Raw genomic sequence first — 13,847 nt, forward strand, 5'->3', positions numbered from 1 at the left:
CAGGTATGCTTTGCTTGCTAATCTCCCATGAGTGTGAGGCACAGAGACCACGAAGAAGATAGACAGGTTGCTTACCTGTAACTGTAGATCTTCGAGTGGTCATCTGTGCATTCACACTACCCGCCCTCCTTCCCCGCTGCTGACGGTCTCTCTTCAGTAAGGGGCTTTCAGCGGTCAGGGAGGAACTGGCGGGATTGCCGCGCGGGCGCTGGTGGGCATGCGCAGTGGGTCGCCTGCGCATGCTCGTTGGCGCCGAGCGCGGAAAAATCCCGGGCTTTTTCAGATACCGATTCGGGGATCGGCGCAGGCGCACTATCCCATGAGTGTGAATGCACAGATGACCACTCGAAGATCTACAGTTACAGGTAAGCAACCTGTCTTTTCAACAAGGATAGAAAGCAGACCTCTCAAAGAACAGATGCTTTTCTGAGGATATATTTGATGTTCATATTTCTTGATAGGGTTTTTTTCCCCCTGCATGGAGGTATTGAATTTTTCTTCCTGAATGGCTATGGCTATCACCATGCTTAATTACCAACCACATCATAAGAGAATCTGCTTCTCCGCCTACTGTGATCAGCAGGTATTGACAAGAAAGCCATGTAAACTCTTCAGATGACTACTGGTGTGCTTAAAGCAGCAGAAAAACATGTTCTCTTCAACATCCCAGGAGGATTTCAGCTTTGTCTATGAGACTGCAACTCTTTCTGGAGATGCAGTTAGAGAATTGCTGGAATCTATTACTAATGCTCCAGCTGTTTTTGTAAAAAAAATATCTTTTCAATCCCATATTGTCAGTATTTCAAAATTGCTAGTATTTAAAAAGCAGTAATTTCCAGGAAACTCCCTAGAAGTATAAAAAGAAATGTCCACTGAACAATTCTGGGAAAAATATATATTTTTAACCTTGCTATTGTGCAGATGAATCTTCATGCATTGCAGCTGTACCCTTGAAGCTATCATCCTCCCATAACAGCATGACTCTTTCCTGCCTTCCTCAGGTGAAATCTTAATTGGCCTGCTAAAACTTTTTCATGGACAAGATCGAGAACTCCCCGCCCTCCATATTTTAGCAAATGTACTTACAGATGATTAGGAACTATAATATGTCATATATACTTATCTTTCAGAAGGTGATACCATTATACAATATCTTGATATAGAACATGTTAATATTTCAATTAGGAAAGAATTCACCTGCAAGATAAGGGTTTTTTATTGCACATTTTTATATGAGTATGTTTTTGTTACAGGTCTTATTACATATTAAAAGAAACATTACTGCAAGGGGGAACATAAACACTTGTAACAGTACAGCTGCTGGAAGAGCTGTCGGTCATTTCAGCGTGTTCCTAACAACTGCTGCTTTCTAAGTCCAGGTAAGTGTAGTTTTGATCCAGTTTCCTGGTTTGCTTATCTTTTTTGTGGAGTCACAGTAGTTAATAAGTTCAGCCTAATAAAAGAAAACTAAAAAGGGCATAAAACCACACATAGCTTGTTACATTTGCTTTATCTTTCACTATGGCCCCATTTTCATTTTCCAGTATTCATCAAGCTTAATTTGAAGCTTCTGTGGTGAAAACACTCTTCTCACATGTTGACATTTTTGTCATATGGTACTAGCTTGTATCTCCTCTTCCATAACCCAGTTATTTATAAGGTACTATGTGAAATTTCCCAGTAATGAAAAATTGTATGCTCTATCTTCATATCTTGATTTTCCTTTTATTCGTTCAGTCCATGGTGACCAAAAAGTATTATCTGGAAGGTTATTTAAAGAGTGTATTTCCTTGGGAAATCTGTGGTGTTGCACACATAACTAGGAGCATTAATAGCATAGGGCCTTAGAATTCCTATTTTGGCAACCATGGATGTAGAATCTCTGTACACCAACATCCCAACATGAAGATGGATTACAACCCATAAGAAACATGATTTCTGACAACACCCCAACTGATCTGGCCACCAAACTTTACTATTTTGTTCTTAGCCATAACTACCTCAAATTGTTTGCAGTGTTTTTATTTTTCTCATGTAAGATATATCACATCACATAAGATATCAATATTATGTTGTTGCTTGCAATTTCTGCTGCGATTGTTCCAGTGGTAAATGTATGTAACATGTTTGTACCTCTAGTATAGTCACCTTCGAACCACAGACTTCTCCTTCATGGGAGGCTACACTCCCTCTCTCCATCTCTTGGAGCAGGTACTCCAGCAGGATAATAAAGGTTGTATTAGTCCCATAACTAAATCTGAAACCAATCTATAGCACAAGTAAGCTGTTATTCAGTCTCAAAAGTGGTTTGCATTGCTTCTTTGTTTGGTTATATGAGCTGCAGCAATGAGAAATACAAAGGAAGTCAGCCTGAGCAAACAGGTCTCTTAGATGCATGTAAATGGCTCCTCTGGGTCACAGCCTCTGACTCCATTGATGCTATAATGCACATAAACATTCTTTGTATGGTACACTGTTGAGTTGATAATATGGCTCATGATATAATTTATGTGTGCTAAAGAATATTTTGTTGCCTTTTCTAAAGATAGCACTCAAACTTCTATGGTCTCCTTATAGCTAACATTCAAAGAATTGCAATTCATGATTAAATAAGGCATGTATGGATGTGATTGCCTTCACAGTAATATAAAGAGACTCACTCTAAAATTCACAGCTGAAAAAAATACTCAGCTGTAATTAGAATAATTATTATTGTGAAATATCCATCATTATGGTTTCTAACGCAGTCTTATTATTAAGAGACCTTAAAAGAAATTCAAGGCAAAGTCGCCTTTAGTTTTATATTATTGTAAATGTTCACGGAAAATCTCAATTCCTTTATTTGCTAAACCATGCAATAAATATGTGATTAAAGAGATCTAATGCACAATTTACAGCATGATCTTATCTGTAACTTTTACATTGCACATTGCTTCATGTGCATTGCCTAAGGCCCCTTAGACGCTGATGCCCCCCTTCGAAAGGCAACTCTAAAAGTCATTCTGTCTTGTTCACTCTTGCACCAGATGATTGCTTCAGTTCATTCATCTAAATATGGGTGCCAGATCATAGGGCAGATTGAATGCTAGCGCATATGAACAAGAAACTGTGTTAACGCTACTTGTAGTACAAGCCTAAGCAGAGTTTGTTTAATTAGTTTATTTACAGCTTACCTTTCTCACTGAGACTCAAGATGAATTTCAAAATACAGAATTTAGTCAAACAGCACAAGATACCAAGTAACAACAGAATAGGACTAGGATTGCAGAATTTGAGAACAAACTATAAACAATACAAAATGTGGATTACATGGTAAAGGCAAAGCAGTAAGAGTAAGTGCTATCTACAATAATCATTGTAGTACATTACAGTTCTGTTCCATAATGTGGGTGCCCTCTTGGACTGTTCATTCTACTACAGTTCTGATCTCGATCTCTCTCTTTAATGTTCTTCACATTCTGCAGAATAATGGAAGTGTTGGAGCCTTCCTGACCTCCTTAGGCAGGTTGTTCCATAATGTGGAAGCCACAATGCACATGTATGAGTGGTTGCCGATCCTTACCCTTTGCAGGGTGGCACCCTTGGAAGGCTTTGCTTATATGAATGGGGCTCTAGTGCAAATGAACCATCCAGGAAGACAATCAGCTGTTTGTAACTGCACTGCCATCTTGCCCAGAAAGGGCAAATTAGAGATGGGACAATATTAGGGGTTTTTTAAAAATAACTGCCTCTTTGAATGGCCAAGTAAAAGCACCCTGTAACACTGATTGATTAAATGATGGACATCAAGGATTCATTATTGAGATCCTTACATGATTTCAGCAACTAGGATGGACAAGGATCCAGAGCACAAGTGGGTAGCCTTCATAGATCCCAAGATCCTGTCATCATCCATCGCAATAACTGGAATCAGAATGATACATAAACAGAATACGATGCACTAAATACTTCTGTCTGAACTATATTACAAGCAGAATCCTATTTGAGAGATTTTCTTAGCAAAAAACTTGGTGTACGCATCACAACTAATCATCAAAGCCTGAGAATGAAGAGATACAGACTTTGGACTCATCAAGTTTCAAAATAATTTAAACAACTCCATTGCCTTCATTGGACTTAAAACGGTATAACTTTGCATAGAATTGCACCAATAGTTGTTTACAGCTGCAGCTGCCTTCATGCTGCAGGTCATATTAAAAAGCTGCTTCGATTAGTGGAGCAAATGAGGAGGCAAGTATCCACCTGCCCAAGTTTACTTTACTAAAGGCACGTTTAATACATTCTGTTATTCCAGAATGAGTCTATGGCCTCATTTTGGTCTTTTGGAAGAAAGAGGTGGAGGAGAGAACTTAGAATCTGGAAGGTAGTTGTTAGGTTCTCTTCCATGCTCCACATTGCACTCTCCTATTGAACTTCACCTCCTATTCCTCCTGTATCTTTATTTCTGATTCTCGCCTTCTTCCTTCTCTTCTTAGAAGAAGAGCCTTTCCAGGTGAACAAGAGGCTGCCACCATAGCCTGCAAATACTTGGATGATAGGTAGAGGATGTGGCATGGTGGAGACAAGGGAATGATCTTTTAAATTACACTGTTGATTTTAAACTGGATTGTTGGCAAATTTATTGGTATTCGGATTGTTCCTATATTGAGATGCTGTTTTTATTAGGAATTCCCCAGTAGTGCTCAATTGTGTATCGGTAGCTGATTCATAGATCAGTGATCAAACATTTAGGTAAGTCTTTTGAGGGGTCTCCTCAGACCCCTCAAGACAGGAGTCTGCTCCATTTATATCTGTAGAAACTGTATTCCTAGTAAGCCATCTAAAAAGAATGGGAGAAGCAAAAGAGAGTAGCAGGCAGTGCCTAGATACAATAGCCCTCCTGTAAAGCCCTCCTGTTCTCCAGTAAACACTTAAAGCGCCGCAGCTGTTTTCCAGGTCCATGTGGAATTAAGACTGGAAACTTCTAGTGCTTTCTTGGCAATGTATTCCCTCCTTGCTGCTATTGTACTATTCATTATAAACTTGGTAGTTTATATTTTTTATTAAGCTAGTGGGGCTTAGACTTGGAGGTTAAGAGCTATCAGGTTAGCCAGAATAAAAATAAATAAATTACAAAACTGCTGTTGATGTAACATTGCATCGCTTCTACTACTCCTTGTCCTTTTAACTGGAGATTCAGAAGAATGAACCTGGGACCTTCTTCATGCCAAGGAGGTGCTCTCCCACTGAGCCATGGCTCCTCCCCGTGGTCCAGTTGTACAACTATCATAGTTACTTACAAGGGTTCAGAATTAATTTGAAGTTAGTCAAGCATACCCAGTGACTAACACCAAGATATTTGGGAGACTGGAAAAGCACATCTCCTAGATACTGAAAGCTGCAAAAGTACAAATGCTGATCTGTCTAATTCACAGTTTCATTCTACATTCCCTTGCTTTAATGTTCAGGTATATCAGTGTCAGCAGAATTATTTGTTATACCTAAAACTTTTTAAACTTTAATTATATCGCACCCCATGGATTTCATACAGCTGGAGGTCTTCCTTGTTACATTCTCCTTTATAAAGTCAATTTATGAATGTGTTAAAATACTAGATTATTAATTCTAGTTGGAATGAAATTCAGTATAAAACATTATTCAACTCCTAGTGTTGTGTGTAGGGGGTATAATATATGTGGTCTTATTATATTTCAGTCCCTAGTTTAAATTTAAAGTTCACGAGTATAATATACATGGTTTTATTATACTTCAGTCCCAGTTTAGATTTAAAGTTCACAGGGCTGTGTTCAAAGTTCTTGGAGTCTGACTTTACTCCATCTTGTTTTGCAGAGACATTAGGGGTAAAAAACCCATGTAATTGCATTCTGCAGGAATTCATTGTAGACACAAGGGCTTACATACAACCAAGGTAGACCTAATCTGTTTTGGGGCTGCATTGAGTGTTGCTCTACATCATTAAATTAATAACATAACCTTTGATATCCCAAAGTACTACACAGTATAATGTTTCAGATCGATTCCTGCATTCAGCATCATTAAGTGTGAGAAATTGAACATTTGGCCTTTTACTGCCAAGCACAACCCAGTTGAACTAAAGTCATGAGATTTAAGATGATTTACTCCTAATTGGTACAATTCAGAATGTCAGCAGTCTTAAGGACATCCAGAATCAATGGGAGTGAAGTATGTGCTTGACTGGTTCTGGGTTGCATCTGTTGCTTTAGGAACTAAATCTGCTTGCTTCCAGTGCTTTGACTTTCGAGGTATCTGTTAGCTTTCAAGCAACAAGTTTGTAAAGTACTGTATTCATTTTGCAAAGTGCTGTATTCATTTTATTAAATTATTTATACTCCACCTTTCTACAGAAGCAGTCCACAAGGCAGATAGCAAGAAATAAATAATATAAAATACAAAATAATCAGCCAAATGAATCAAGAAACAGCGGAAATGTAACCAGTAAAAATTGGTCAGGGTCCTGTAAAATATTGTCAAAAATTCAGTGCCAGAATATCATCAAAGAAGGGGCAGAATCTTGTTTTCATCTGCAAGATTATATAACTCACCTGTGTCCTGTGAATCTTTGGGACTCTTTGAAATAATTCCCTCTTGTTAGGGTTTGTAGAGTCTTTCGGGATCAAGTGCCGTGTTCTACTGGAGAAAGTTTTCCTTCCAGACGTTTCGTTCTCAGCTGCGGAGAACATCCTCAGTGGCGTTGCAGCCAAAGCAGGCGCTCAGACCTGCCAGCAGCCAAGAAGGTCTGAGCGCCTGCTCCGGCTGCAATGTCACTGAGGATGTTCTCCGCAGCTGAGAACGAAACGTCTGGAAGGAAAACTTTCTCCAGTAGAACACGGCACTTGAAAGACTCTACAAACCCTAATGATGTTACCAGCCGTGAAAACCTGAAATCTTTGATAATTCCCTCTTGCCTTTCAATTGTTGGTAGATGTGTGTTTTTCTGGAGAAGGGATGCCACAAGCTTAGAGCCATAGCTGAGGACCTATTCTCTTACAGCTGCCTCCCGAACCATATTGTCACACAGAGAAGGGCTACTGAAAAATGACCTCAGCACCTACCACTTGCACATCCAGGAGCAGGTCTTGCTCCCAGAGTGTGCCAAAGCTACAAGCCTGAATCTTAAGAGGTGCAGCCCATCTAGCACTTGCTAAATACATATGTACAAGTCAGAGATACTCTCTCTCAATAGCACTTCCATATTGTCTTGATAAAATTTCTTAGTTAATAAAGTTTACATACTCTGTCATTGATCTTGGAAATCAGTATCTCAAAAGCTTCTCTAGAATAATAGGGAATGGAGAAAGAATTGATTAAAAATTGCATTCAGAGTGTTGCTTTGCTGCATTACTTTTTCTGAGCATCAGTTGTTGGTTTTCCATTTTCTGACAGTTCTGGACTTTAAAATGTTTTTTTTTCCTGTGTAGGATTAGTAATGCATCTTAGCATAAACTACTTGAAGCAGCTAGTTATGTGCAAAGCTCCAAAGAAGAATTTTTAGTTTTGGTGTTTCTCTTGTATTAACCCTTCTTGTTTTTCACACTAGAGACCTCTGGAATACAACACAGTGTCAGAAATATTGATTTCAGATTTTTAAAATAAAGTCCTATGTATTCTCTTGTCCATTCGCTTGTTCGCTGTGTGGGTATGTATCAGCAACTACTTAATCTTAGTCCGTTAAAACTGACAGCTGACTGATAGGCAAGAGCTCTGTTCGGATAAAAATCCAATCAACACAGCCTCTGTGGAGGCATCAAGCCTAGTTTAGAAGCCAAATGTTATTCCATAGCAATTCCATGGAGCACAAATTTAAAGTTTGTCAATAGTGCATGGATCTGATTAGAGGAAGAAGTAAAGCATCCGTCAATTGGCTTGAACTAAAGACAGGCAAAGCCAAGAGTATTATTCTGGCTCAACCTGTTGGGCTCAAAGAAATATTAGGAAATAATGTTGATAAGAAAATCACTAGAGTACAGGGCCTTTACTGTTGGCAGCACTGCTGAACTGTATTAATGGCATCTCAGTTTGCAAGGATTGGGCTCTCTATGGAATGTTGGTGTCTGAAAGCAAATGTCAAATGGAGAAGGGAGAATGACGTAAGCTGCTTTGGGTCCCCATTAGAGAGTCTGTAGAATGTCTGGGCCACCCTTTTATGTGCTGAAATATCTTCAGCTTGTATATTTTACATATTTTTTTAAAAAAACCTCACATTGCATGATATAATGTGTATATTTTTAACTATATAGCAGTTACACTTTCACACACTGCAGGAAATGAAAGAATCAGGTAAGAGGGTTTGAGAACTGTGGTTGTGTACAGTATTCAGGAATTGGAGTTACCTATTAGGAAGACTGGCACTTCATATAAACAAAGGTTTTATTTATATAGTTTCTCTGGGTAGTCCAACTGTGGTACTTGTCATTTGGACTGACTTACTTATTCCTATCTGGAACTCTCAGTATGCTCCGATATTCAAAGTATATAATCACATCTGAGACTGAGCATGACTTCTAAACTATTGTATTTCAGTGCTAGGTTTTTCTTCCTGGGTACACTGTCAACCTTTGTTTGAGAATTAGAACTGAAACTGGAATGGAAAGTTGCAGTTCAGTAGGATTAGAAGGGTATAACTCTTTTTAGGATCACATGATTAATGGTGGAATATACCATGCTGTATCTAACATTAACTACATTATTGTGGTGAGTTGGCTGATTAAGGGTATTTCCAATTGTACAACAGCTGTAATTATTCTGGGTTTGCTTATATAGACTACCAGAATGAGGACTGGCATAACACAGTTTTAAAATGAAGAGCACCTAAAATATCCTATTCAACAATAGGGATGTATAGTTGAAAAAACTGAGTATTTTTTTAATTTTGGGAACTAGAGGATGCAGCCGCAAGCGTGTGCTGACTCTCAAAACCCAAGGCTGACAAGTTGATCTTTAGGAAGACCAATTTCTCAGCCCTACAGGGGTTGAGCAATGCAGGCTGACGTTGGCACCCATCTGAGGGAAAACACTTAGCATGTTCATCAGAGGGCATGAGAAGAGCCTCTCAGTCACAAGAAACGGGTGTGTCCAGATAACCTCTTTCTGTCCCACTAGCTTAGTGGATCAGTGGAACACAACTCATGGGACTGAGGTAGTCTAATCTGCTCAAGCCTGGTTTGTGTAGCTCATTTCTCACTGTTACCGACTGCCAGTTTGGTGTAGTGGTTAAGTGCGTGGACTCTTATCTGGGAGAACTGGGTTTGATTCCCCACTCCTTCACTTGCAGCTGCTGGAATGGCCTTGGGTTAGCCATAGCTCTGGCAGATGTTGTCCTTGAAAGGGCAGCTGCTGTGAGAGCCTTCTCAGCCCCACGCATCTCACAGAGTGTCTGTTGTGGGGGGAGAAGATATGAGAGATTGTAAACCGCTCTGAGTCTCTGATTCAGAGAGAAGTGCGGGGTATAAATCTGCAATTCTTCTTCCTTGATGGCCACCATCAGCATGGACTTTTCAGAATTGGCTGTGATGGAACTCTGCCCAGAAGAGGAGGTGGGGGGCAACAGAGCTGCTTTCCCCTTCCTCCTCTTCTGTAGGCAGCATGCCCCTCTTGACATGCAGAGCCTAGTCTTCAGCTGGCTGACATGTTGATGCTGCTCTTGATATGCAGGTGACACATGGTTGCCAAGATGTAGACCTTCTGCTTGGTCAGAGGTTCAAGCCATGATTTTATGTCCCCTTATAGCCTCTGTGATCAGCATGAGCACTGCTGGAAGACTATCTGCACATCCTGTGCCTCAGTATAGAAAAGAGGTCCCATGTGTTTGGATCAAATGGAAGTCATCCTCTCATGTGTTTGAACCCAGGCTTGCCATGCCAGATGAGAATGCCCTGGTGAAAGGGCTCAAGGGCATCTACTATTACAGAGAGAAAGCCAGCTATTCTTCTTGGATGACTGGTCTCTTCCCCAACACAGTAATGGTTTCTGAGGCCAGCTTGTCCAGGATGCTCTTCTGCTCCATCAGACTCTCAAGCATAGCACAGATGGAGTTCCAGTGAGTGATAATATTGCTGGTCAGATGTGTTCTGCACACTTATCAGCACCTGCTTCTGCTGCAGCAGATGGATAGCCTTCACACTGCAAGAAGTTACTCATATTCTGGCAAGCTTGGAGCAGACCCTGTAAATATCAAGTAACAGCATCCAATCTGGGATTCTCTGCAGTACCCAATCCCAGGGCATCCCTTACCACTGCATGAAGGAGGTGGGCCATGTAATAAAAGCACAGTCTGTGCTACTGACCTAATATTTATACCACCATCAGCCATCTTGTAGCTCATGGAGACATCCTTACCTACCCAGGTCTCTAAGTGCTTTATGGCTGCCATGTGCACCTGTGTTCAATAGCTCAATGCGGAGGAAAGCCTGCTAAAGCAGACATGGTGGTGACTCTCACCTTGGTCCAACACTTTGTTTTGGGGGGGGAGGCGGCGAAGAGTAAAACTACACCTAGACTTGCTCCATTGAAATTCTTTTTAAAAACTTGTTTCACTGGCTTTAATTTCTTCATAATCTAAAAACTGACTACTTTTTTTGGTAAACTTTATACTCCAGTTAATTTCTTTTTAAAGCTGGTTTATTTTTGGAAGCCCAACCAAACCCTTCTTATTCTGTTTGAGAACACTGAACTCTAAACTGACATTTTTAAAATAACTAAATCCACACTTAAAGTTAACTGTTATTAAAAACTAACCAGAAGTTTTCTTTAGAACATGCTGCAACAAGTTGTAGCAATATTTTTAAAACTAACAGGAATATCCCACAGCTGTACACTACCAACACAACACAGAAAGATTTTTTAAAACAACTTTAGAAGAATGACTGAAACCAGAAATGAGAATGCAAAATGAAATTTCTTTAAAACAGTAGCAACCTGGAAAATCTCCAGCCAGAAGTACAAACCCTTTAAAAATTGAAAAACTTTTCAGAAACAGAGAAAATGCAAAGCATTTAAAAATTCTAGAACAAGCCAAGAGAAGAGAACACAATAGCATAAACTTTTTAAAAACAACGCAAAACCAAACCTGGGAACACTATTTTTAAAAGGGAAAGAAAGGGAGGAAAAATCCCAGCCAGCAAAAAAACAACCAAACATGGAAAAACTTGAAATAATGTTTTAGGATAAAATCCACTGTGGACAAACCAGTTCTGAAGATGTCCAGGTGTAGAAGAATATGAAAGTCCAAGACATAGACTACAGCAGCAGCAGCAGGAAGCATCACTAAGACTTAAAAAACCAAATCTAGCCCTGAAATGGTGTCAAGTTGCAGGCCCATTTTTTTAAAATCTGCTTTACCCTTGCTTAGAGTGGAAGGCTATGAGAGAATCATTGTGATTGGACAGACAGTTCTAGTGCTTCCTAATGCCAGGTTCCATTGCCTGAGAGCTGCCTCCCGAAAGGAATTCTCTTCTATGTTGCCATCATTGGACTGATACTGGGCATTGCTCTTGACATTCGCAGCTGATATAACTTTTATAGTTGACTCCCTCCCGGAAGCAAATTACATGTTTTGATATCTACATTAAAACTACCTCTACTAGATATGATACACACATGGAAGACCCCACTTTCAAAATACTGTGATGGTGTCTTTCTAATTTGCTTTCATCAGATTGTTTGGAAACATAAAGATTGATGGCTTAATGTATAAGCATCTTAGTTACCCTTTATGACTTTGATACACACATCTGCAAGTGTATGTGGGGGGGAGAAAGATGGCAGAGAGAAAGAACTTTTTTTGGGGGGGAACCTCACTCTCATCAAGGACTTTCTCCCCTCAAGTTATCAGAAATAGGAATTAGGGGGGAAAGTAATTCTAGCCTTGGGAAAATAAATATTTAAAAAATGCCTATCTGGAAACATCACCTGCTAACCATTTAATGTACTTATAGTTTATGCTAACCTTCCATAGCATTACTTTTTAATCTATTCTAGAATTTGTACCTGGTAAGCCTGGAGCCAATTGCAATTGCTTTGCAGCTCATATCTGTAGCCACCAAGTAGCTGCCTTTTTCCTTTCCTTTTGTTCCTCAAGTTTCATGACTGTGAGCTTTTAATGGAAATGAAAATGCTGCCTCTTTAATGTTAGCATCAGCCAAATAAGTTCATTGCAGATATGAAGTGCTTCTGTTTATCACTTTGCCAGAGTCTGTGACTCTTATCTATTTTATGTCCTGTATATCTCCAAAACTTCATTGGCATCTTGTAGCATCTTATGTCCCTTTGTTCTTCTAAACAAAATGCATTAAGTGTCCTTTGCTGAGGTTCAAAAGTTATTTATAGTGGGATTTCTTTGAAAAGCATATCCCTTTATAATATATCTCAAGTTTGTTTTGAAAATTCCCTTCAAAGATTTGCCTAGGGCCATTGAAGAGACTGGCAACTCTCACAAGCCCTAAGACCCATTAATTCCTGATAAAATGTGTAGAATGCTGAAGATGTTTATTAATTATTATGGTTTCCTTTTGAAGTGTTCATATATTATCCTGGTTCAGGGATGTGGAATTCATCACAGAACACCTTTATGTTCCAGAAAGAAACTCTGCTAGCAGTGCGGCTTTGCTCTGGGGCTGATTCTAATGAAACCATTTAGTGTATGGGCTGAGAATTAGTTAGAAGTATTATACCAGAATGGATAAGCAGGGCTCAGTAAGTTGATGCAAAAGTTCTGCAAGAATCATTGTTATGTTACTTTTTCATTTATAGGTAGGTACTCATGGGACAGTTTCTAAAAGTTTTCTGTAGGACAGCTTCCTTTTTATTAGGTAACTATAACAATTTATGTTCTGTTTAACAGCCTTACTAGCTTGACCTTGTCAGAACTTGAAAGTGAAGCAAAGTCAGCCACGGTTAGTACTTGGATGGGGGACCATCGAGAAAGACAGGTTGGTATGCAGATGAAGGCCATGGCAAACCACCTCTGCTCATCTCTTGCCTTAAAAACCCTGGGGTCCTGGGGTCACCATGAATCAGCTGTGATTTGAGAGCAAGTAAATAAACCTCTGAAGTTAAAAAAAAATGATTGGCCCAGATTTCTTCACATTTTGTGAACAGTGTTAGAAGCAGACAAGATATAAATGCAAAGAAATCTGTGTCTGTGTGCTGAATCCTTTTGTGTACATAATCTTTGTTCCAGCAGAGAAATGTAAAATAAAGTCAAATAGAGACATGATTGGTGGTTGTTCACAGCCATCTTGTTTAGCTTATAATTGATGCTGTGTTACAGCTCAAATCTCAACATGTTTTAAATGAAAATGTTTTAGACACTGAAAAGTGCATTTTCCCCAGGGTCTGAGAACAAAGGCCTTTCTAGCTTTATACAGTCAATCAGTCCCTGCTTTTCCTGGCTTCTATGAGGAGTCTACAGCAGGGGTGTTAAACTCATTTGTTAGGAGGGCTGGATCTGACATAAACAGGACTGAGTCATGTGTGTCCTAAAATGTAACACTAAGTAGCAGAGATATAGACTTTAAAAAGGACACAGGCAAACACAATTTAAATTTTTTTAACTTAAAATGCAAACATGCTTAAAACTCTTGCAATATTTTGTTTAAAATGGAAAGGTAGGGGAATAGTGGGATTTTGCAATGCCATTTTAAAAATAAAACATCAAGAAAAAGCACAAGTATCACAGCAGAAAACTAACAATATAAAATGCTCTCAGCCTGGGAAAACATGAAATGGCAGGGCATTGCAGGCTTCTCTCCCACCCCCACCCGGGTCTACTCAGATTAGCAATGGCTTTCCAGTATAATATCCCCATTTGGCTGTGGGCTCCCAAGTTA

At 39.4% G+C, this 13,847-nt stretch overlaps 1 protein-coding gene across 2 annotated transcripts in view; it reads left to right on the plus strand.

The window, feature by feature from the left end:
• Positions 1–13,847, plus strand: part of LOC132573703 (heparan sulfate glucosamine 3-O-sulfotransferase 1-like) — an 83,860-nt gene that overhangs the window by 55,645 nt on the left and 14,368 nt on the right. For both annotated transcript variants that reach the window (XM_060241369.1, XM_060241370.1), the window contains exon 2: positions 1,254–1,379. The gene's annotated coding sequence lies outside the window, so the exon portion shown is untranslated. The remainder of the gene's footprint in view (positions 1–1,253; positions 1,380–13,847) is intronic.

Source organism: Heteronotia binoei, chromosome 6 (assembly GCF_032191835.1).
Source record: "Heteronotia binoei isolate CCM8104 ecotype False Entrance Well chromosome 6, APGP_CSIRO_Hbin_v1, whole genome shotgun sequence".
Taxonomy (NCBI): Eukaryota; Metazoa; Chordata; class Lepidosauria; order Squamata; family Gekkonidae; genus Heteronotia; species Heteronotia binoei.